Source organism: Fundulus heteroclitus, chromosome 18 (assembly GCF_011125445.2).
Source record: "Fundulus heteroclitus isolate FHET01 chromosome 18, MU-UCD_Fhet_4.1, whole genome shotgun sequence".
In the NCBI taxonomy this organism is placed as follows: domain Eukaryota; kingdom Metazoa; phylum Chordata; class Actinopteri; order Cyprinodontiformes; family Fundulidae; genus Fundulus; species Fundulus heteroclitus.
In genome coordinates, this window is record NC_046378.1 from 33404763 (window position 1) to 33429906 (window position 25144).

General features: G+C 38.8%; 1 protein-coding gene and 1 pseudogene across 3 annotated transcripts in view; both read left to right on the forward strand.

Annotated features, from left to right (window-relative positions):
* zgc:153184 (capZ-interacting protein) overlaps nt 1–25144 on the forward strand; it is a 42632-nt gene that overhangs the window by 206 nt on the left and 17282 nt on the right. The window lies entirely within an intron of this gene.
* On the forward strand, nt 1103–22156 carry LOC118556156 (annotated as a pseudogene).

Sequence of the window (25144 nt, forward strand, 5' to 3'; positions counted from 1 at the left end):
TGCAAATCCTGGTCACTTTGGTTTTGTTAAACTATTGACCTGTCTCCCCTTGGTTCTTTTATCTGGTATTGTGGTGTTTCTATTGTAGACTTCTGTAGTAATAAAACTCTTAAAACCGTAACTATATTTTACCATATTTGATATGGTATTCCTCTATCTAAAAGAGGAATGTTTACAGATTCAGTACTGGGTTCTCATAAAAACACAACGCAACCGGTACCTGAGAACCCCGTTTTTCCTTTCAGACAGAAATTAAATATCAAGTAAGTGTCCACCCATTCAGGGGCGGTCACAGTATATCAGCATTCTGCATTGGTGGAGAAGACCATGCTGTAACGCAGATGTGTCCTTGTTGACACATTTTCCCATAAACAGTCATTCTGTCCAATCCAAGTATATCAGCCTCTGGCCTCCAGAGTCCGTTTATCTGTAATTTCCATGGCAACCACCTTTGCAGTCCAGTCTCTGTAATTTAATAATATCCAACAGTTCTGCCATTCACCCTACCTGCATCTTCTGGTAATTAAATATTACTCATTTTTGATGAGGGGATGTTACTGGGGGTATAGAAGAGAACGTGATTTCCCTTTTTTTTTTTTTTTTTTTTTTTTTTTTTTTTTTTTTTTCTTTTTTGCATCAAAAGCCTATCGTATTTAGATGGAACATCATCCATACATGGTACAAACTTTTAGTTTTTCAGATAAACGTAGAAATGCTTTTGTTTTCTTGTCAAAAACTGATTTTTTAAATAGGCTATTATGTATTTGCTGTGAAGAAACGATGGATAGACCGGTTTGGATTTGTCTTCCACTCCCAAATGTAAAGGCTGATGCGTATTTAGTTAACTTTACATTTCTAATTAGAACAAACTTGAACCAAAATAAAAACTAATTAAATGTATGCTGAATGTTGTGCACATTTTGTTTTTTATCAGCGTGTTACCGTGCGCCATCAGCTTGAGCTGGCGCAAATGCTGCAACGAAGGAGCTTTTAATTTGAAAGTACTCGCAGTGGGAGTCAAATGCGTGTTTAAAAAAAAAAAAAAAAAAAAAAGTATAGTTGCCTGGACGCCCCTCCCCTGTGGGTCCATGAGGCTGATTTGGCTCCAGATATAAACACAGAGCTGCTGTTCTTCGCCTCTCCTCACTTTCCTCCCAAGCTGCGCGCAGTTTGTTCCTAAAGACCGAGGCGGAGGGGGAAGAAGATCAGGAGGGGACGATTCCTGGCGCATTCCCAGGATGGAGGTAGAAACTATTTGCATCTCTGCTGTAGCCTGCTCTTTAAAAACCAGATGGTTTTCACATCGAAGCGCATTGCCATAGTGGAAGTGAAATGAATGCATTACATCACAGGGCTTTAATGTGCACAGTGTTTAAAAAATGCTGCTTTAATTTTGGAAGTGCTGAGCCTGTTGTTGCTACTATTTAATATGACTTTGTTGTTTTTTATCACAGAAGAGCTGTAGATCAGTGAGAACATAATATAGAATCTCCATCATTTTCACATTACTTTTGGCTTTTTTTATCAAAAGCATCATGTGTCTGAGCAGGAAATCTAAATGACATTTAAACACACGTGCAGGGGCCAGGAGATTTACTGAAAGCTTAATAAGTTGTCTGTCTCAGTGAGTTTCAAACTAATGCCATAACCTGTAACTAAAGCCTAAGTGGAAGCAAAAGGAGATGACAGAGCATCGTTTATGAACCCCTCAAATTATGGAGAGCCTCTCCCACCCTCCTCTGAAGTGCCAAAGCTGAAAACAAAAAAAGGCTGTTTATTCTGCGTGTCATTAAAAGCAGAGGAAATGTAAGGCTTGCTCATGGTTTTTGGGAGCCTCCTCCCTGTTTTAAAAAAAGAAGTTCCTTCAGACTTTTGAGATCTGTCTCAAGAGTTTAATGCAACGTGAAAAGTAGGAAGAGAAACACCCAATTTATTTCCTCCGCAGCACATTAGGAGGTACGGAAGTGATCTGCTAAACTTCTCCGGCATAGAAAAACATCTCAGTCTGCAACACCTTGCTTTGTGTCTCCTTAGATTCTGAACTGCATGTATAAGCAGATCACACATTTCAATTTTATTTCACTTTTTCTGCTGAAGTTGCACACATTAAGGCTGATTGTAGAAAATCCTTAGATCATTTTGCCTAGGATGAAGTATGATTCATGGCTGTTTTCACATTCTATTGGACCCTTATGTTACCACTTTACCTCTTAAAGGACAGAACTCATGTCACCCAGATGCTGGTCTAAGAGATATAAAAATATGTATACAATAATCTGCTTTGCAAAGTAACTAAAGCTGTCAGATCTGACTAGGAGCGTTTATTGACATTGATTTTGAATCCTTGCTGCAGATTCTCATTTGATCTGTGATCTTAATAATTTCATTGTAACTCTGTCTGCATGTTTAGAGCTGTTGTTCTGCTGGAAGGTGAACCTCCGACACAGTTTCAAGGCTTTCGATGCCTCCCACAGGGTTTCTTCCAGGACTGCCCTAAATTTAGCTCCATCCATCTTCCGATCAGCTCTGAGCCCCACGGCATGATGCTGCCGACACCATGTCATTGTGGGGATAGTGTGTTCAGTAATATTATGAGGGTTGCGATGAACTCAAAATTGGACTTTTCTTTCAACGACAGGTTTTTTTTTTTCTTGCGAGTCAGGATGCATGATTAATAGTGGGCTGCACAGTGGTGCGATTTCTAGCAATCATGTTGCCTTGCAGCAAGAAGATCTGAAGTCTTTCTGCGTTGAGTTTGCATGTTCTCCCTGTCCGTACATGGGTCCTCTCCAGGTACTCCGGATTCCTCCCACAGTCCAAAAAAACCATGATTTTTAGGTTAATTGGTCTCTCTAATTTGCTCTTAGGTGTGAGTGTGTGCTTGCATGGTTGTTTGTGTTGTGTGTCTCTATGTTGCCCTGTGATCAACTGGCACCATGTCCAGGGCGGAACCTGCCTATGGCTCAGTGACCGCTGTAGTTGGGGCTCCAGGCTATGGAGGACCGACTCTGACGTAATTAACAATAAATATAGAAATAATCACATAAGCTAAAAATACAGCAAATAAATAAATGTAGGCAGTAAAAAATGACATTATACAGTAAGACATAAATGTAAATATATATTTAGCTTATTTATTCCTTTTTAAAATAATCATATCTTTTAAATTTTATTATCATTGTCAACTTTATTCATTAGGTTTTTAAGCATAATTATTTTGGTGTATGTTTTAATTTTGTTTTATTCTTCCTTTTCTATATTTTTGTTATCCAATTTATTTATTTCAACCCTTTCTGTATGCATTATGCAAATGAGGAGGGAGCACGTCTTAAGGGGACCACGGCTCCCTATTGGTTGGCTGGCATCAGACGGCCATAGGTGGAATCGACACGCTGCTGCCATCAACGTCTACCTAGGTTATCATTGAGCTGAGGCATTTAGCAACTTGTTTTGAAAACAGCGCTTCCAGACTTTATTACCTGCCATGTGGACGCTCTGACTGAACGTGTGTTTCGGCGAGGGTCAAACATGAACGCACGTGTCCGCAGTCGCCCGGCGTTGTGCTGAACTATTTCTGCCCGACAGAAACTGCCTCTGTGCTGGGAGCACGCATTGGATCCAGTTGGCCCCGTCTCATTTCCAGCCATCTAGTCATGGAAATGGAGATATTTAACCTTTTTGTTTAAAAAGTGAAAGAACTTAAATACATGGATGGATGACTAATAGTGCAGTCAGCAGATTCTTTCACCATGTGGATCTTCACAGCTCCTTCAGAGTTACCATGGGCTTATTGGCTGCTTCTCTGAATAAAGATCTCCTGGCCCATCCTCTCAGTTTGAGGGGACAGTAGGTTGGTAGTTTTGCAATTCTGCCATAATCCTTCTATTTTCTGATGGATTGGACAGTCCTCTGTCCAATGTTCAAAGCTTGGGATGTTGTTTTATGACCTGATTTGCTTAAAACTTTTGAGCAACGTTATCCTTGTGTTGCCTCCTATGTTCTGTGGTGAGCTATATTTACTAAGACTGGTAAATGGACTGAACTGGTATAGCGGTTTTCCAGTCATACTGACCACTCAAAGCACTTCTTAAGGCAAATTGTGCGCTGGATTTAATTTAGCGGTATTGTGGGGTCTGAAAATAAATATGCACCTCACATATTTTAGATTTTTGTTTGTAAAAATTCAGAAATTATTTCTTTTCAAGTCCACTTATTAATTCTGTGCTGTATGCTTTGTGTACGTCTCAAACACAAAATCCCCCTAAATCACACTTGATAAATACTTTTTGAAGGTAATGTTCAGGATCTGTGATCAAATTATATTTTGCTGTTTTGTTTTATGGGCCTTTTGGGTTTGTGTTCATGCACACAAACTTTTTTTAGTCAGAGAAACACATTTAGTGACACGTGTTTTTTTTATTAGTCTTAGTGGGTTGTATAACTGGATTCAGTCAGTAATGTCCTGGTGAGACGCATAGAACAAATATTTCACCTGCTCTGATGCCCTTAAGTAAAGGATATTTGTTTAATAAGATTATTTCAAGTTTATTAAACGTGACACCTGCCGCACCGCCACCTTTTAAGAGAAGATTGCATCATGGAAGTTGTTAAACCTGACTTTTTTTCAGACTGGAACAACGATGTGATTTAAAACCAACTGGAAATTTATGGAGTTTTCAGTGTACCTGAGGATTTTCCACAGGGGCGGGTTTCAAACTGTGGTGCTTTTCCTTTGATGGAAACACAACACTAGTGGAGCAGGGAGTATTTTAGGATGACTTTGCCAACCATCTGGTGAGCACATTTATTATGTAATGCATAGTAAAGTTAATGTATAACAGCCGGCCTGCTAATTAGTTTTTTTCCCCCCCTTTTTTTGCCGCACTACATCATTCGAATAGTGTCACAGCATGATTATAAACAGGTACTTAAAGCTGTTCTTACATACTACAAGTTCTTCATCGCCAGAGCACAGCAGTGTTTCCAGCGACTGTATGTGGGACTGATTCAGTGCAAATAAGATGAAACAAGATGCCTAACCGGTTATAAAGCTCAGTGAAGTTTGTAAACGATCAAGAAAATGATCTAATATAATTAAATCTCTGTGCAGATCACACATTTATGTCAACCGTCTCTTGATCTTACAACTTTTTATTAGAAATAGATGGCTTTTGATAAGATATTGTGACAGATATCATATGACACTGGCGTTTTCGTGTATTTTCTAAGATCATCATGATTTCGTCTCCGAGAATATTTGCTGGCCTAGGTTCGCACGACTTAACTGTATTTTATTCTGATGCAAGCGCTGAGAAATGCACCAATAGACATAATTACAGTACAGCTTTTTAAAAAATTTTGTTTTCTCTGCAGTATTTCCCATGCTGTTTAACAGTTTCCCAGGGGATAACGGGGTGATAAGTTGAAATAGCTTTCTGTCTTCTTTGTTGAACACTTTTTCAATTTGGTCCTAGTTTTCTGGTTGTTGTTTGCATTTCACATCTCTGCACAGGTGCAGAGCATGGAGGGGGGGGGGGATTCAGCAAGGATCTAATCAGGAAAAAAGATGGCGCCAAGGTGTTTTAAAAAAAAAAAAAGATGCCAAGCCCAGAAAGAAGAATTTGAAAACATGTGTAACTGCAGGAAATGTTAACTTTGGGGCATGAAGTTGATTCAGTGTGTTTTATAAGCATGATAAATGAATCTGTGTCATCGGCTTGACAAACTGCTTCAAACTAAAGTCTCAGAGCTGGTAGCTTTTTTTGCATTCACCATTGCTAAGTAGCATATCAATCAAAGTATAAAGGGGTTATCCCAATTTCTTGTCCCAAATGTCAGTCTGAGTCATTTAAGATTAGGCTACACCAAGTCCCAGTCTTATCATGAAATTACTATAGGCTTGAAAGCTCAGTAAATTTAAAGTGCAGCCAATTTGGCAATGTATCATTAATATTACATAGTCTATGTATGTATGGCAATGGTATTTTGAATATGTATTCCCTATCTTACTCATTATTGACGTTCTCTGCGGCATCCGTTTTTTTTTTTTTTTTTCTTGACAGCAACACATAATTTGCCCCACTTCAAGTTTCGGCGGGATAGCGTTACCTTGGTCAATAAATGTACTATAATCTACAGACAGCGTGTCACATAAAATTAGTATTTAATTGATATATCCTTTATTTATTCATACTCCAAATGGAAATGCACTGACAGGTGCAACAAGCGTGATTGGAAGACGGGGAGGAGTATAAGTTGATGAGTGAGGAAAATGAGAGAGAACAAAAAGCAGAAGAAGTGATCATTGTGGACCAGGAAGTAGCAAAGACTAGTAAAGATGAAGTAGAGAAGACAATAAAAAGGATGATGAACGGAGACGTAATTGATTCTGATGATATACCGGTGGAGGTATGGAAGTGAAAAGAAAAGACAGCCGTAGAGTTTTTGACTTGGCTGCTCATTGAGATCTTAGAGAGCGAGAACATGTCTGAGGAATGGAGAAGTGTGCCGGTACCAATTTTTAAGAACAAGGGAGAGGTGCAGATTTGTAAAAACTACACAAGAATAAAGCTGAGTCAGAAACTGAAGTTATGGGTAAGCATTGTAGAAGCTAGACTGAGGTCTGTGATCAGCAGTATGGTCCCATACCCCAAAAAAAGTACAACATATGCAGAATTGTCTTTGAGGTTGGTGGAGAAGTACAAGGAAGATCAGACGGCGCTGCATTGTGTTTTTGTAGATCTAGAGAAAGTATGTCAACAACTGGCGTGTGTTCAACCCATCCACAATGCAAATCAGAGGTAGATAAAAACATTATTTTGAATAAATAATATTTTAAACAATGATCCTCCAAATTAGAAATCAGTAACCATTCAGAAATGTGATTTCTTAATACTATGTAATATATAAGTATTATAATATTTTAATACTCAATACTATGTAATTATTTCTCAGGAAGATTTGAATTGGCAACTCTTAAAATGTGAAAGGAAAAGTATGACGAAAGCACATCCGGTTCACCTGTAGCTACCAAAAAACAATTAGCTTAATAGATCCCTTTGAAGTTTCACCAAAGACCATAGTGCTATTAAAGTTATACAAACATTATTATTTACATTATTACATTATTATTATTAAACACGATTGCAGGGAGAACGAAACTGACAAAAGCTAGGTTTAAACAATGGTAACTATCAACAAAGGTAGCTGGTAGCACGCTATCAGTGTTAGCAGCTAACGGAAGATCAGGGAGATTGTATAAATGACCATTTTGTCATATTTCAGTGTAACGAGTGGATCGTGAAACGCAAAGGTTAACGTTCCATCAGTGTCATAAAGTTGTCATAACCTTAAAAACACAACCCAATGAAATGAAGAATGCCTAAATTGTTTCATCCAAAACTAATTTTCTCCATTTCTGGAAAAACCTCGTCCTTTAATGTGTGTTATTCTTCTGATAAAGGAGTCGCAGCAGCCAGTACAGCCACCCTATAACTGGACTATAAAGTGTTAAGTCCTTGGATAGTTACAGAAAATCTAGATTCATTAGAACAACAAAATAATGTGTATGGCTACTAATTAGGTTCTGTAAGTGGTGCACATAAAACATCTTTTTGTGTGAACATTTTTCACAGATTGGTACAAAATGTGGTCGCATGGTTCCCAGTACAACAGCAGCTGATGCAAGGAGCTGAGTTTAGTCAGGGGACTTTGACTCTGACCTTTTTAACAATCTAATTCCCAATCCGGGACCAGACTTGGGGGCATCCCTTAAACTAAACTAAACACTTGCAGCTTAACAATGATGAAGTACCAGCTTGCAAGAAAAGTCTAAATGTTTTGTTTGAAAAGAAAATCAGGAACTACTAGCCTAAAACATACTTACTGTGTTTCCTGGTTGCAGATGTTTAGGCTCTGATTTGTCTCTATTTACATCTTCTTGCTTCCTTTTTTGTGATGCGACCCAGTTGGTTGGAAAGTCGTTTATCTCCATTATGTCATTTCAAACAAATTTGTGTATTTGTTCGTGTATTTGTTACGTTTTTGCATTTACATGTTTCCTTACGTCAAATTAACATGAAATTCTTTTAACTCCGTGCTCTTTCACGTGTGCTTGTTGCACCATTGTTTGTTCTTCCAAACAATGGTATTTGCTGCTTTTTCTTCTAAAACTACATGTGGCACACTGTTTAGGTCCTGCTCTCATTGAACCCTTTGAGAGCCCAAAGCAGCATATGGAGCAGAGAGATATGTGACGTGGGTTATGAACTAGAGACAAGATAACAAGCACAAGAATACACCCGTGTTGCCGCCTTTTTTTTTTTTTTTTTTTTTTTTTTTTTTTTTTAAAGGCAACAAAAAGATGCATGTGTTCTTTTAAGCAGAGAGTTTATACACATTAACTAGCAAAATCACAATCACTGGGTGAACAATAATGCTGGCATTGAAACATTGTTTGGATTTGAGCTACTTTTGACAAACTGAAAAGCAATTTTAGACAAAATTAGTTTTATCAGAAAGAACCCCTAAAGATTCTAGGACCAGGCATAGGAAGTGGAAATGACGAAAACAAGACTTGGACTTGAGTTCATAACTTGTTTTCCGATCTCTCTGAAGAGCAATTCACCCATACAGCCTGCACCACCCTCTTCTAATTTTGGCATCTGGCCATTCTTCTTCCTTTTTTGGCAGAAAGGCGATCAGAGATAAGCGCTGCAAGCTGCTACACATTTGTAAATACCATTTCTTTTTTTTTTTCTTTTTTTTTTTTTACTTCACACGACTGGGGTGTGAAGTAAATACCATTTCACACCCCAGTCGAATACAAAATTCCAATTATGTCAAAATTTACTCCAGGTATTTGTGTATATTTATTTTCTTTCTCATTTATCACATGTTTTATGAACATGAAATGAGACGTATGGTCATAATAGTATGAAAGACAGGTGCATCTTGTCAGTATGACTGTTTTTTGTAAAAAGTTTGCAATCCTTTTTTTTTTTTTTTATTTATTTTTTTTTCTCATCTGAAAGCTGTTTTAAGTGTTTTAAAATGCTTCTACTCGTACAACTCCAGTTTCAACAAAACTGACTCCAACTAAAGTGTCACGCATAGTGTTTAAATAACATGTGTTTCAATACATTTAATTAAGCATCATGTACCGCTGAGAACAAAGGTTTTTTTTTTTTTTTTTTTTTTTTTCCTCGCTGTCATTATACCAGATTAGGTTTTAGGATAATTAGAATTACCAGAATTGTTACTGTCTGCAGAATGCCAGAGTTTGTTCTTTAGAGTTTTGTTCTTGAGTTTTTCTTTACTTTATTAAAATAATCTTCTAGTTATTTGGTAGAAATACCTTTTTATTTTATAACCTAGCTAGGTCAAACTTTTTTTTATTTTCCTTCCACAAGCTTCTCACAATAATTTCATAGGATTTTGACTCTGTGGTATGCTTAGAATAATTTTCTATTCAGAATGCCCTTTAGCACCCAGAGTTTACATTACTGACCTTCCCCCTTTTTATGAAAATGTACCAATGGTCATTCAGACCACTTATATCTTAGTTTAGTCAGACTCAGGACAGACGTATCTCTGGAATGAGCCTTTAATGCATTTGCAATCTGTAAAATGGCTATTATGTTGCTTTTGGAAAATGGCTTCTTCCTCTCCGAGTGCTGACCTGAGTCTTATTTAATTTAAGACACGAGGAAAATGCTTGCACCTCTTACATTTCTGCTTTCACCTGTACATTAAAACCATTTAAGGCTTTCTTTATCTCTCTACGTCACCAGACTGTTTCTGTTTCAGGTCACCGTAGATTTTTATTCATCGCTTTGTCTTTAATTCTGTTAAATTTGTTTCATCTGAACAGCAACACAGTACCAGTCGGTGTCAGTAGCGCCTCCCCGTTACCTCAAGGCAGCAGACGCACATGGATGAGTTTAGCTCATCCACCGATGAAGGACTGTATTGTGAGTGAAAACACTAAATGTTTACCAGTTTTAAGGGCTGTGCAGAGGAGAGCTATTCACTGAGGTCTGGTCTAAAAACACCTCATGTTTTCCTGGAAAGGCGGCAGGCATTAGAAGAGCCAGTTTCCCTGCGGCAGAACTTGCTGACTTGAGGAAGCTAAAGCTGCTTACCGTACAAAATACGGCCGAGCGCTTGTGTGCTTTATTTCACCTCAACTTTAAGAGATTTCCAGGGTGGCGTTTACAATCTTAAACATTTTTTTTATCAGGCTCGGGATAAATTATGTAGCTTTTGGCCCTCTGACTGCTGATTCCATATCAAGCGGATATGTTAACGTCTGCGGAGCCTGATATCATGTGCTTCTCCTCTCCCGCCTCTGGGAACCTGGAGTCAACATCAGGAAAAGAAAGCAAGCTTTGTGTGGTCAGTCTGGGTTCACTACTTCTTCTTTCGCGGCCGCTGGTCACACAGTAAACCTCGTGCCTCCATCCACAGTCTGGAATGAAGATACTGGTGGAGCACGTCATCGAACGTTCGTTGTGGCCGTCTGAAATATCTCGTCTCAGATCGATTCGAGTCATTTTAAAAAAAGAAGCATTTGCAGTTTTACCCCTTGGCTTTGAACATCATAAAATTAAACGACTGTTTCAGGGTTTGGAAAGCTGGTCGCATGACTCAACCACCAACAAGGTCTCCCCTTTCGCTGCTATCAATGTGAATGCCATTAAAAGATGCACAAAGCTTACTTTGTCAGGAAAAAAATCCAGATAAGTGATGCGCACAGCTTATAATGTGGTTTTGCGTACCTTGTGTGCAAAAATTGGCCAATATTAAAAAACAAAGTTGCATTGCTTGTATGGGGAAAGGCTGATTATTAGAGACAGCAGTGGGAATATGGAGCTCAGGTATTGATAGTTTAGTATATCTTACACAGGGTCCCGATCTGACAATAGAGATCCAACATTTCAAAAAATTCACCTTTGCTAATATATTTCTTTGCAAAGTTTAGGTATCCATGCTTTTGCTTAGCTCTGTTGTTGTTCACATGACTCCATTGAATGCTTGTTTGGCTGAATGCCGAGTTTTCAGATTTCTCCTGAAACTGACGGTGATCCCAATCATTGTTTGTGAATTCTTTGTAAGACTTCTGAAGAACTTGCATCACGTGGCCAGAGCGCTGCATTAAGGAAGTCCTTTTTTTTTTTTTTTCAAACCATCTCCTTGTTTAGACATGCTGAATTGCTCCATATGCTAGATTACAGCATGCTTCAGATGTGGTCTAACATTTCCAGGGACACTCTCAGAGGAGCGGAGGGGTTACAGAGCCGAGCTGCGTGAGGAGCTCTGGGGCCCTTTTTTCCCAGGCATTGAGCCCCAAAAATAGTTTGAGCCGATCTCTCTTGTAGAGAAACATAGTTTCCCACTCCTTCACAGCCAGGCTTGGGGTCCCAGATGAATGAAACGTGTGCAGCACTGATAACCAAGTGTTTATTTCCATGTATGGCTCATTGTTATCTGCTTGTTCTCTCTGCCACAAAGAGAGTTAGAGAGATTGTTTGTGAATGCAGCCAAACTTGATGTGTTTTTTTTTGTTTTTTTTTGGTTTCTTAAAAGACAAATTGTAAGAGATGAATATTGCTGTAGTTGACACCACATTGTTCTTTTGGACAACTAATTTATTCATGTGGGAACTAATTGAGGAAAGATCAGAGTTATTGCCATCTCGTGACGCAGAAAATAAATTTATAATTTCTCACATAGAATTAAAAGGGGGCTTGAAGAATGCCCCATCTAATTAAAAGTAAAATAAATAAATAAATTAATAAGAATAAACAGTTCACTGTAAATTGCTTAATGCGAAGGTTTGTGTAATGCTTTCTAAAATGTCCCCACTTCTACTGTTGATAATCTTACCATTAGTATTGATCATTTTTTTTTTTTTTTTTTTTTTTTTTTTTTTTTTAGTTTTTCAGCAATATCTGTGTGTTTTATAACACAAAATGAAGGAATTAAACAATAACAATGATCAACTGAGTCCTTAAAACCTTGTCCCAGTAGTTAAGCCCTCCACTAAGCACTCTGAAAATGTAAATAACCATTTAACCAATCAGTAATGACCACTGATTAGGAGAATGGTGAACATTTAAAGTTTCTTTTCAGCTAGTTATGTTTCAGACGGGATTTGAAGGCTGGTTTCATAGGCAAGCCAGACGCCTGGAGTTCAGTAGGATTTAGCCGACTCTGGACCTTTTCTATAGTGCTGCCATAGCTTCTTAATTGGATTGACGTCTAATAAAACTAAAGGATTGCAACCCAATAGGAGGGAAGAAACCATATCTGTTAAATATTGAGGTGAATATATTTTGCTTTTGCTTCATGTATAAGGGCAAATATTTCTAATTTCCCAGTTAAAGGAGTGGATAATTGTGAAGTTGAAGAAAGAGAATGCATGTTTTTTGTCTTTTGTTTTTTTTTTCTAAATAAATTTTTTAAAAGAATGGCATGCGTTCATGTTGAGCTCCCAGGTTCGTTACGTTATAGAAACCCATTTTGTTTCAATTGCAGCTGCAGGTCTTTTGGGGTGTGTCTCCAACACTTGCACATTAAAGACCAACATTATTACTACTTATTTGCAAAATAACTCAAGATTAGGCAGATTAGACACAGAGCATGTTTGATTTTTCTTGCCAAAGAGGGGTTGGACTTTGACTGGGCCATTTTAGCACATGATTTTGATCTATAGCACTCTGTCGTAGCTCTGACTGCATGTTTATGCTGGAAGATGGACCCCCCCCCCCCCCACCCCCCTTTGTTGCTGTTCTGTAATTCCCATTGTTTTATAACCTAATGCTGTTTGGAAATTCTCCACAATTTCACTCCTACTTTGTAGATTTATATTTCTTCAAAACGTTGAAAATCTTGTATTTTTCTCCCTCCCCATCCAGTTTAAAGTCCCCGTTTGTCTTTTCCCCAGCATTACTAGTGACGAAACCTTTCTTCACCCTCGAACATCTCAGCGGCGACCATAACAAAGAGCCTTGCTTCCTTCGGCTGTACGATTGTGATTTGGGTTTTCTGCTATGTGTTTGTTTTGGAAGGACAGGAAAGGGTTAACAATTGGAGCTTACAAAATAACAGTGTTGGAGGGGAGGGGGGGCTCTGGTAATTACTGCTTATCAAATATGAGGCAGGAGAGTTTAGGAAACGGGTTTTGGACGTGGAGCGGGAAAAACGCAGACGAGTCCAAGCAGACGCTCTGCAGGTTCTCCTCGGGTCTGGGTGGAGGGAACGGGGTGATGAGGTCATGTTGAGAATAAGGGGGTGGGGGGGGGGGGGGAAGGGAAAATAAAGCGTGTGATTAACATGCGGGGTGTGTGTGTGTGTGTGTGTGTGTGTGTGATCCGTGTTTTTACGGGCGCTGGTCCAAAATGTGCAGAGTGGAGGCAGAGGGAATGACGGACTGGAAATGACCGCTCAGGAAACACGACAGAGCTGGTGGCTGCGAGCAGGCTGGCATGAGTGTCTTAATGATGTATAAAAGTAAAATGGAAACGCCATGTAGTGCAAAAGCTACGGACGGAAAGGGAGCGGCCACCCAGGCAAGATGCAAATCGTTTAATGGCATGATGCATGAGAGTTTCCACAAGCTTGGAACTATTTGACTACAAACCTGTGCAAACAAACATTAGCTGTTCGAATGCATTATACATAGGAAGGAAAAATGGATTAAAAGCTTAAATTTATATACATTCCAGTCTGACGCCGACTTATCAATCGGGCCCAGATATGTGGCGAGTTACTGGCCCTGAAAGGGAGGTGTGGAGCTTGGGAAAAGCCGAAGAGGCCGAGCGGCGATAACAGCTTGAGGCTGCGAGGACAGGTCCCCGCTGTCACAGGCTCCAGCATGATGCTGACCAGCTGCAGGGTGAAGGGCTCACTTCCTGTCACTCTTCAAGGGAGTTCCTCCACGGACGGCGCCAGAACTGGGCAAACTGCTGCCGGAATCCTTTTTTTCTTCTCGAATTGGCCTCATGTCTGCATTTCACAAACCGTCTGCTGTTTTTTTTTTAAAGGAGGAGAAGGAAGTGAAACATCATCTTTATTGCAGATTATCCGCGTTGTTCTGAGGTTTTCTGTGAATCTAGCCTAAAATGGGTTCAGTTATGATCTTTCGTTATGCCAGGTCGCTTCTCTCCTTATGACATCTGAGATTCTCTCATTCATCAAACATGGCAAAACATTTGGAAAAAGAATATTTTCAAGTTGGAGTAAAACTGTTAATTATTCATAGCCATTTGATCTGGGACAGCACAAAGTCATGTTATAAAGTAACCGCCGGCTATTTTGTAGTCCTACACCCTGTTAGGACTTATGTATTGTAAAGAAAAATGAAAACACCTCTAATATAATTAACAGACGGGCTATAGAACTGATTTAAAATTATATACATCACTGTTAAAAGGTCTGGGTTTTGTGGTGTAACAAATGAGAACAGGATAAAACTTATTCCATGTTTGTTTTTAATTGAGCTGCACGGGTCAAACTGTTCTTTGTAAAATAAAATAAACTCTCCAAATCTGTCTGATTTTTGGGACACCTCAGCACAGCCCTAGTCAGATCACACAACTGATTTTCAGCCCGGTTCATGTCTGGCTCTGGATGTGCAGTTTTTGTTCATTTAGATGTTGCTTTTGGCTATTTTCATGCTGAAAACTAAAAAAAAAATTATCTTCAGCTTTCTATCAGTTCCACTCCCTTCAAATCCCCTCCATCTTGACTAAATCCAAAATATGCATAAAGCAACACTCCTAAGCATGATGCTGCCACCACCATGCTTTACTGCGGCTATGGTCTTCTTGTGATTTCCCACTAAGGTATTTTTCAAATTCAGGAAAGGCTTCTATTTTGCCATCTAACCTTAAAAGTCAGTCAGATTAAAGGAGTTCTATATACTTTATAGGTCTGTCAGCCTCTTCGCAGTCTACTTTATCACATTTTCTCTGCTTGATAACTGTCTTTGACAGGCATGTGTAAGACTCTAGTATGTATGTATGTATGTATGTATGTATGTATGTATGTATGTATGTATGTCAGTTCTCTATATTTTATAGAATGTGGCAGGGATGTTTTTTTATGTATAATTTGTATTTATTAGAACAAAATTTATTTATTACAGAGTTGATTGTTCACTGTTTGCATTGACACGAGCCTGTCAGACCATGAGACAAAAGGGAAAACAATCACTGAATTTTGGATCATTCTTTTTCATTTTCATATGAAGTATAAATTTAACTGAATGCCCGATATTATTCTAAGTTACTTCTCTTCTGTTACCTATTCAGTGTAGGTACCCTTAACACAGATTTCCCTTTTTTTCCCTATACAAAAACAATCACGCTTTCTCTGTTTTTTTTAGTTTTTTTTTTTTTTTTTTTTTTTTTTTTTTTAGTAAGATAAGTACGACGTGACCGGCCATGTAAACTCTTTCTCTAAACCTGAATTTAGCTTTTCTGCAGAAGCATCCCAGGTTCTCTTAGCAGCATTGGCAACTGTGTTACTAGCATGCATCTTTGGGTTTAGATCAGATCTTTACTATATAAATCAAAAAGAGTGGGACCTAAAGTGGTTCCTTGTAGAATTCCTGTACTTCCGGTTTTTGTTTTAAGGAAAAATTTTTTTTTTTTTTTTTTTTACAGTTTAGCCTTGATTCAGACCATTATAATGGCATCTATGTTTTGAATGTTTTGAGATTAGAGTTCTTGTGTTAACTTTGTCAAGTTAGTATTTAACAGTACATTTTAAATAAAATATATTATTGAATTGTTTTCTATTCTATTGCTTTTTTCCCCAGAAGGACTCTCCATCCGTGGCTGAGCTGGCTGGAAAGTTAAAGGGTCATATTTTACCAACGCCCAACTCAAATGATGAGGTAACCATCTAATAGGAAATGGACAAAATGTCCAATGCTTGCATATTAAAACATCTTCGACATTCTGACGTCCGACCTTTTTTTTTTTTAACCAAAAATCTTCCGTGTTTTTTTTTTCTGCCTGCAGTTGCCTTTTCGAGGAAGACCTCCTTGTTCTCTAAAGTTGCAAAATTCGACCCAAGATAAGGAAGTGTCAGATGTGGGTATTTTGGCTCCTCTGTAGACTTTTGTGCTACAGTTGGCTTCTTGAAAATTGGAAATATTTAGATTTGTTTCATCGACTTTCAAGCCTCACAGTTTGTTGATCAAGGAAATGTTGTGATTTCTCTTTCAGTTTTAATTTTGCATAATTTTGTATAATATAGCTACAACAGTGTAGCTTGTATTTTTTTATATAATATTTTTTATTTTTATATATACTAGTGTATTGCATTTAGGTATAGTTTAGGTTTATCTCCTCTTCAGTTCTCATCCATCTTTTACAGCTATACACATCTGTCACAGTAAATCTTTATATAGGCGCATCGATCAGTCATCCATTCACTGTAGCTGTGCAAATTATGACTGGAACAAGGGCGATGGCATTTCACTCCAGCCATCGCCTCACTCTGCTGGCTCCCCATCAGATACAGAAATATTTTTAAGATGTTGTTGCTTTTTAAGGTTATGAATGGTTTTGTCCCATCATATGTGCAGGATCTTTTTTCACCGCAAAGTTTAAATTGTAGCATAAAGGTCAAATAACCAGACTCATGTTTATTCAGTGGCTTTGAACTCAAGTACAGCATGACATATTGGTTTTTATTTTGTTTTTAGACATATTTTTATCTCTGTTACTGTAATTGGTTATGTCTAATTGATTAATTTTGCTTAGTTTTATTCAATTCCAAACAGTATCTCATTATACAGTTTTAATTTCCGTTGTGTTTTATTTATTCTTGTTGAAGTGGTACATAAATCCACTCGATACTGACATAAATTTTTCTGCATGTACCTTTTTAATCTTGGCTGTTTTGTTTCTGGCAGAAATCTGTCTCTTCTGCCACCTTTAAAACAAAGAACTCGGCCATCATTGGAAAACTGCAGGTACAAATGTTGATGCTTAGACCGTTTACAGTATATAAGCCAGCTGTTATGCATTTATTTATTGTATATGTAAATTCTTGAATATGTGACATGTATAGAATGTTTAAAAGGAAGTAGAGAAAAATGAGTGTACACGTTAATGCGGTCTTTAATTGGGTGGTAGTGGAAGTTAGGATGGTTAAATCATTGCTGCCTCCCACTGGTGCTTCTGCTAATGACAACTTGGGAGAAAGGGGAGGGGCCTTTCTTCCCTGATGCCACAATCGGCTCAGATTAATGACCTAATGGGATCTTGGGCCACAGAGGCTCTGATGAGCCTCAGACTCGTCACTTTAGACCCTTTAGTTCGCAGTTCCCACAGTGGGCAGCCATGGGGCAAAAGGGCTGCAGGTTCTCCCTCTTCCTCTTCTCCCCGGTAGAGGTAGGACACCTTCATCTTAACTCGGGGGGGCCACCAAGTCCAGTCCTGAAGAGCTACTTTCCTGCAACTTCTGCATACAATCCTTCTCCAGCACACCTGAATCAAACAAATGTTTTGTTGTCAGGCCTCTGCAGAGCTGAATGACTGAATTCAGCGAGGTGTGATGGAGAAGAGATGCAGACGGAGAAGGTTTCAGGACTGTAGTTCTCGAGGCCAGAGCTGGGAACCTCTGTTTTACCTACTTTGAGGGGCAGATTTCCTATTTCAGATTCATTTGTTGATTTCCTATGTTTTTTTTTTTTGTGGCTTTCGAAATGTGATCGCTGGCGTTTATTTTGATAGTGAGCTTTGAAATTGGTAGCGCGTGGAAGAGTGAGAAAAATAATGCGTTTTGGAACTTAATTTAATTTTAGGTTTGTTTGATGTTAAATCAGCTTTTTTTTTTTAAACTGGGCCAACCCTTCCTTTGATACACTTATTTTTTTTTATTAAAAGTTACAAATTTGACTAAACCAAGGTTTATTCATGCAAAACGCCAAAGAGATCACAACGCATCGTTCTTTTCTGCAGGCCAACCTCGCTCTGTCTCCCACGGGTCTGCTGCCTTCACCCAAGGGTCCAGACGTGAAGCTGCAACCAGCACAGTTGTCCCCCTCCCCGCCCTGCACCCCTCTGAGCCCCACCCTGCGACCCCCACACCTGTCCAGCGAAGACGAGGACCCCGTTGGCTTCGACAGCCCTCCTGAAGGCGCCCCACTGCCGAGCTTTAACAAGGTAAACCCATGGAGGCACTGCAGTCATCAGACAGGAATGTTTATCGCATCATTTTCCCCAAAACCTACTTTTGGAGTCATTCCGTCACGGTTGAGCAGAACGAATCCTGGGTTATGGACCCACGTAAGCTTATTCACTCAATTAAATGGATTTTTGTGAATATTTGAGCTTTTGAGACAAACTGAGCCAATGATGGACAAAAATGAGCCGTTGTCACGCAGACACCCCCAAAGTGTTACTCACGCTACTTGGTGAGTGAGCTGTGACGACACAAAGAGGCACATGCACGCTGTCCTCACAGCCGCGCCTCTCATTGGCCAGTGTGCATCTTCAGGTCTGAGATAAGCTGGAGCAAGATGGTGGATTGAAGAAATAATCCACTTAGCCTAGTTAGAGTCCCTGGCGACAGCAGCGGGGTGTTCTCACGCAAAAGGTACTCAGATCTGGAACGTCACCAGAAATCATTTGGGGAAACAACAATAACTGATATTTAACTAAGACGACACAAAAAATGTTTTTGTTGTGGGAATAACAAATGGACAAAGAATATCAACCCTTAACTGAATGCTCATAGTCCTGTGCCTGGGAGCAGAATACTTTTGAGACAAAAAAGTGAACTGCACAGCTGTGTCACAATTTCACTCCCTTTAAAGATGATTGTTCTTTTCTTTTCTAAAACATGCTTGTACTCCTAACTTTATATTGACCTTTCTAGATTTTAACATGCATTTGAATACAATAAGGAAGCAAGTTAAAATGTAATTTGTACATCAAACCCTTTTATAACGAACCATATCATCACATTTCCAGCTCTGTAAATGACTGAATAGTGGATTTGTTGGATCATAATAGTTTGGTTGGCTTAAAGCTCTGATAGTGCTCTTTTGTAACATGTATAGGTGTTAGTTTTTTAGTTGGCATGTGATGCAGGAAACTATGAGGGAACAGAGGAATGAACCAGAGTATAATGATGAACGATATTGTTTTTAAAAAAAATAACCGTCTGAAAAGCGTGTCGTGCATTCGGATACCCTTGAATAAAATCTAGCGCACCTTCAGAAGTCACCTAATTAGTAAATAGAGTCCACGTGTGTGTGAGATTTAACCTCAATGTAAACACAGCTGTTCTGTGAAGGCCACAGGGATTTGTGGGAGAAGAAACAGCAGACAGGTCAGGGATAAAGTCATGCAATAGTTTAAAGCAGGATTAGGATACAAAACAAAATGAACATCTCAAGTTCATAGTGTTTGTATTTTAAATGACCTTTTTTTAATTCTAAAACATACCTGACATTTTTCGACCTTAATGTCCGTCTTCGTCAGAGGCGTCGTCTCAACGGTCGCCTCTGACGAAGACCGAAGTTACGTCAAAACATGTCCTGTATGTTTCAGACAAAAACGATGTCTGATAACAGCAGAAAGCAAGTAAGATTATATAATACACATCTTACACTGTTCAGTCCATTGTTTGAAAATAGAGCACCAAGTCCATCTATACTGACAAACTAGTGGAGGAAGCCCATAAATAATCAGGGAAGCAGCCAAGAGGCCTACGGTAACTCTGGAGGAGCTGCAGAGATCCACAGCCCTGGTGGGAGACTCTATTAACAGGACAACTATACATCATGAACTCTACAAATCTGACATCCTGTAGAAGAATGGCAAGAAAAAAAAAAGTTAGTGACAGAAAATCACGAGTTTAAAGTTTGACAAAAAGCCATGTAGAGAACACAAGCAAACATCTGGAAGGAAGTTGTTCTGAACCATTTCTATATACCTGATCTAACTTTGAATTCCCCCCCCCCCCCCCCCCCCCCCCCCCGCAGCTACAACATAAAATTTGTCTAGAGCCACTCAAAAACATTTTTTTTAAATAAACAAAACATTTATTTTCAAGCTAGAGAAATCAAAGTGTAATTTTCTGTACATTTTCAAAATGTACAGAAAAGAGAAAACTATTAATTTTGTAAAATCAGGCCAGGTGAGAGCCTCTTTCCGTGGATGTTGGAAATGAAGAAAACGTACATAGCCATCACAGGAGCTGTGCTTATATTTTAAAAAGCAGAGTTTTAAAGCTTTGAAAAAAAACTTTAAGAGCCCAGCCAACATTGCTGCCTTTCAGTTGTACATATTCTGTGCAGATATTGCATAAAAAATGTGCAGAAGAACAGCTAAAACCACTCTTTCTTATCACTTTTATAACTTATAAAACATTTCTTCTACATTTTTTTCCCCATAATAGCCACAGTGGAGGGCCCAAAGAGGCACATGTGGCTACGGGTTGCAGACCCATGGCTTAGATCAAAGAATATGCAGAACCAGATTAGACCCTTTGGCAAGACTTGAAAATATATGTTTACAGAAGCTCTCCATCCAGTCAGGCAGAGCGTGAGCTATTTTCAGTCAGACCTGCTAAGAACATGGAGTCATACTCCCCAAAACACTGAAACTGTGCCTGCCAATGGCAATGTTGGTATTAAATCAGAAGGACTGAATAATACAATTATATGCCACACTACTTAGATTTTTATCAGTGAATGTTTTTTAAACTTTCCATTTTCAGAGATGTATTCCACAACCCAAATCTGATTTAAAAAAAAAAAAAAAAAGTGAGGTTTGAATTTTTAAGTGGAAAGTGCAGCCGGTATGGAGGCTTTTGCAGGTCGCTGCATGTCTAGTACAAATAAAACAGCTTATCTCTTTAAAATATTTTGGTCCCGCTCTCTTAAATAACTCTGTCGCCCTCTACTGGTTGTCTTGTAGAACACGTCTTTCGGCCACTGGAGACTTGAGAATCAGCTTTTTGGAAAACCTGAAAAAATTGAACGGAGATGAACAAATCCTATTTAATGCAGTGTACTTGATTTAATTTTGTAAATCCACGATGTGCTACACGGCTTCTTAATCCACTCGTAACCCTTTCTCATCTTGTCCAAACAGACCCGGGCACGGTTATCATTTAAGAGGCGTCCCACCCACGAGACAGCACAGAATGGTTCAGCAGGAGAGGAGGCGGGAGGCGCTGCGAGTGAGCTGTCCCCGTGTGAGCTGGGACGTCCGGGAGAGAAAACGGGGACAAGGACCAGGTGTTCGCCGATCTGACGGAGAGGGAAGCTGAATCCGGGCAGCTGGGCAGTGTAAAAGAAGCTGGAAACGGAGAGGAAGACTGGGAAAAGATTGAGGCTGAGGTGGCACGGAGCGACGCAGATGGCAGAAGGGATCTGCAGCAGGAAGGGGAACAAGACACGCCTGCAGAGGCTTTGCGGGAGGGGCAGGAGCCTTTACAGCCTGACGAGCAGATGGAGGTCATCGTTAAGACAGAAAAGGGGCAGGACGAGATGCCTCAGGTGGCGAAGGCCGGAGAAAATGACACTATGTGAACTGTAAAAGTGATTTATTTCTTGGAAGAGTACAGATAAGTTTATCAGTGCTTATAATCAAGAGAAGTAGTCTATATAAAAATATCTTGGTCCTGCTCTCTTAAATTACTCTGTCGGCCTCTACTGGTTGTCTTTTAGAGTGGTTCTTTCAGCACTGGAGACTTGAGAAGCAGCTGTTTGGAAAACAGCTTTGGAAACATGTGAGATTGGGTGGAGGGGGGGTGGATCATGGTCATGGCATCATGGGAAGCTTTTATTACATTTGCAAACCACCTTGTTTGCAGGACGTTTTTTAAAAATGGTCCAAGACTGTAACATGAGTTCAGCTTCACCTCTGGGGTCTGTCATTTATGCTACGCACTGAATAGTATAAAATTAAAGGCATGATAATGGCAAAAATAGAGATTACATGGATTTTTTTTTATATATGTATGATGTTAAACTAAATCACTTTAAATTGCTTTCTTATTTTTGTTTAAAAGTACTGTATATGTTGGGTTGTCTCTCTTTGTATTTTTTGCTTGTGTGCAACAACATGTACAGATGCTCTGACCTTTATAAATATTAAAGTAAATTACGTCCATTACGAACAAACAAAAGCTGGTCAGTTATGAATACTCCTGGTTATCACAAATAAAAGCCTTAAAAACCTTGGATCATTATGCTGCTTAGATGATGATTAACAATCAGTTTTTCTAGAACAATCCCCCAGATTTTGAAATTTCATGTCTCCTCAAGATTCCCAATACATACAAAAGAGAAACGGGCCCACAGCGTCCTTCCCTGTACACAGCAGTTGGAGTAAAGGGCTTCTCACCATATTCCTGAATTGTTCCATGAGATTTCTATTTGAAACCAGCACTGTATGTGAACTGTATTTTTCAATGTATTCCATCATATCTTCTGTTTTACCAGTTTTTAATATGTAAATATTCGTGTTTTCCATGAGGCCATGCATTCCTAACAAGTTCCAGATGGCCTCTGGAAGAAGAAACAGACCTGCAGTATGCCGGTTGTCTTCTGTACGTACCACTTGGAAGGAGGTAATTTTCAACATATTTAATTGTTTGCTGTTTTTTGTCAGCCAAACAACTAAGTTGGCATTAAAATAGTGTCTAATGGCTATTATGGCAGCTTAGTGGCCACAAGAGGTCACTATTTGTGGCAGTTTCTAAAGTTTAGTGTCAGCAGCAGTGATCCTGCATTAAAGGAGCAATAAGCGATTTTTCCACCACTAGGGGGAGCTTGAGCACCGTCTATAGACCAAAACAAAGCCAGGTCCCAGCTAACGGCTATTAGAATCTCCCAGTGAAGTAATGGAAACAATGGTCCAAGATCCAGAGTAAAGAAAAATAACTAAAAAAAAAAAACTAAAAATTATCCCAAGAGGGAAAAGACTTTAAAAGCACTAGGAATGCAGTATGAACGTTGGTGTTGATTGAAGTGGAAGCTAAAGCTAAGATGATAGGATGTGACTGCAGAGTTGATTGACGTGAGTAAATGTTCTGATTTATACTGTGATAATAGTAATAGCAAAGTTTCTTCTTAGCCTCTACAGTCTGAAGTAAAAACATTATAAATTGATTGATTGGTTCTTACCTTGGTGCTGTGTCCCTGTTTGCGTTTATGAATGGGAAATAAAATTTTCCGTGATGTTCTGATACCAGGCTCTTAGAGTTGCTGTTAGATCGGTTTATTTAATTACTAACGCTTGATCGTCAGTCAAGCCGAGCAGCTGCTTTACCACAAGGCATTTCAGAGGGCCAGGCTTAGTTCAACATTATTATTAATAGTGACTTATTAATTTTTATTTATATTATGCTTTCTGATAGTTCTGCGGTACTGCTGGTAGATGGCGCCACATCTGTTTATATCTGCTCATTGTGCCTGGTGCTGGCGTTATTTTTACGCTCAAAAAGGACACTCGGTGTATCTAACCTTATTTTATCATGATCAAACTGTTTCTGGTCTTTTTTTAAAAGCATATAATGTGGCTATTTTTACCTTTTTAAGTAAAAAATTTGTTAGGAAATCTCAATAATGTAACCCGGAGAGCAGCATTAAACTAAACACATTTCATGTTGGTTATGTGTTGAGATTCACCTTTCTTTTGGATCTTTTTCAAACTCCTGAGAAGAAAGTTTCCATGAAACATCCCAAATGATTTAAAGGAAATCTGTATTTGTGTTCAATTCACTACATATATAGAACAAACTCTTTGCATGCTTATGTTTCAGCAAGAATCATTGGTTAGTTTTGATGTCTGTCAGAATTATCTGGTTAAGTAACTTAGATATAGTTTATCTTGGTTCCTTTTTGCTTTCATTTTAGGAGTGAATATGTTTATTTCAAACCCAAGGCTTTGTTATCTTGGACAATTTATGTATACATTGAAAATATAAGTCATAAGATTTGCTTTATTGTCAAATAGTTAAAGGAGCTATAAGTAAGATATTTATTGTAAAATCAACCTAAATCATTCTCATTTGTCACCTGGGATGGAAGTAACATTCCCTATGAACAATCCGTCCTCCATCAACAATGTCTTAATCACATTTTCTCCTTTCAAACCTAGAGGTATGGTCCAGATAACTTTGGTTTAGTGTAGTTCCGTGTTTACTTCCTGGTTCCTGAGCCAATCATATAGAGTTCCCGGTGTCCCCAAAACAGAGCGCAGCATTTTGGTATTTATCTTGCAAAAGAGAGGAGCACCTGCCAACATGGAAGACAGTAAGAGAAGCGGACCAGAAATTTAACAGAATACAACATCATAGACCTGTCCTGTGGAAGTAGAAATTCACAACAGCAACACAACGTTTTAAAAATGAGATATTAGATTGTTGTGATTGGGAAGCTGTTGTACTGATTTGAGCCACATGATATTACTATAGCTCCTTTAAGTATTTGCAGATATTGTGAAAACTGGATCATGGCTATGGTAATCCTAATCTCATTGTTCAACAGTATTTTGTCATACAGCGAGTCAGCAGCGATGATTCGTTTGTGAAGTCGACTTACCGTAAATGTCTCTGGTTGTCATTTCTAGAATTTGCAGAAGTCGCTCGTCCAGTTTGTGGTCATGACCTCGAGGGGATAGAAGAACTCTGAAGAGTTTGTGGCCCTAACTTCCCACAACTTCTCTAGTTTTGCTTTCAATTTGTAGGATTTTTTTTTTGACTGAGATCCATCTAAATAACTTAGAATATCACTAAAATATGAGGTTATTTAAGTAATTCAATGCAAAAAGCTAAATCCATTTAGTATGTAGATTCATTACACAGAGTGACAGATTTAAATTCTATAATCATTTTTATTTTTAATTGATTATGACTTACAGTTTATGAAAAAAACAAATTTAAATTTAAGACCAATGTCATTTTTGACACTGGTCTTAAACCAAGATGGTTGGACGAGTTCAAATTCGTAGGAAGTGGGTGATAAGGGGAGTAGAAAATGTATCCTGCCTTACAGGACAAACAATCATTCTCACACACCCTCTTGCCTAAGGAGGATTTAGAGAAGCCAATTAACCAAACAGTCATGTTTTTGGACTGTGGGAGGAAGCCGGAGTACCCGGAGAGG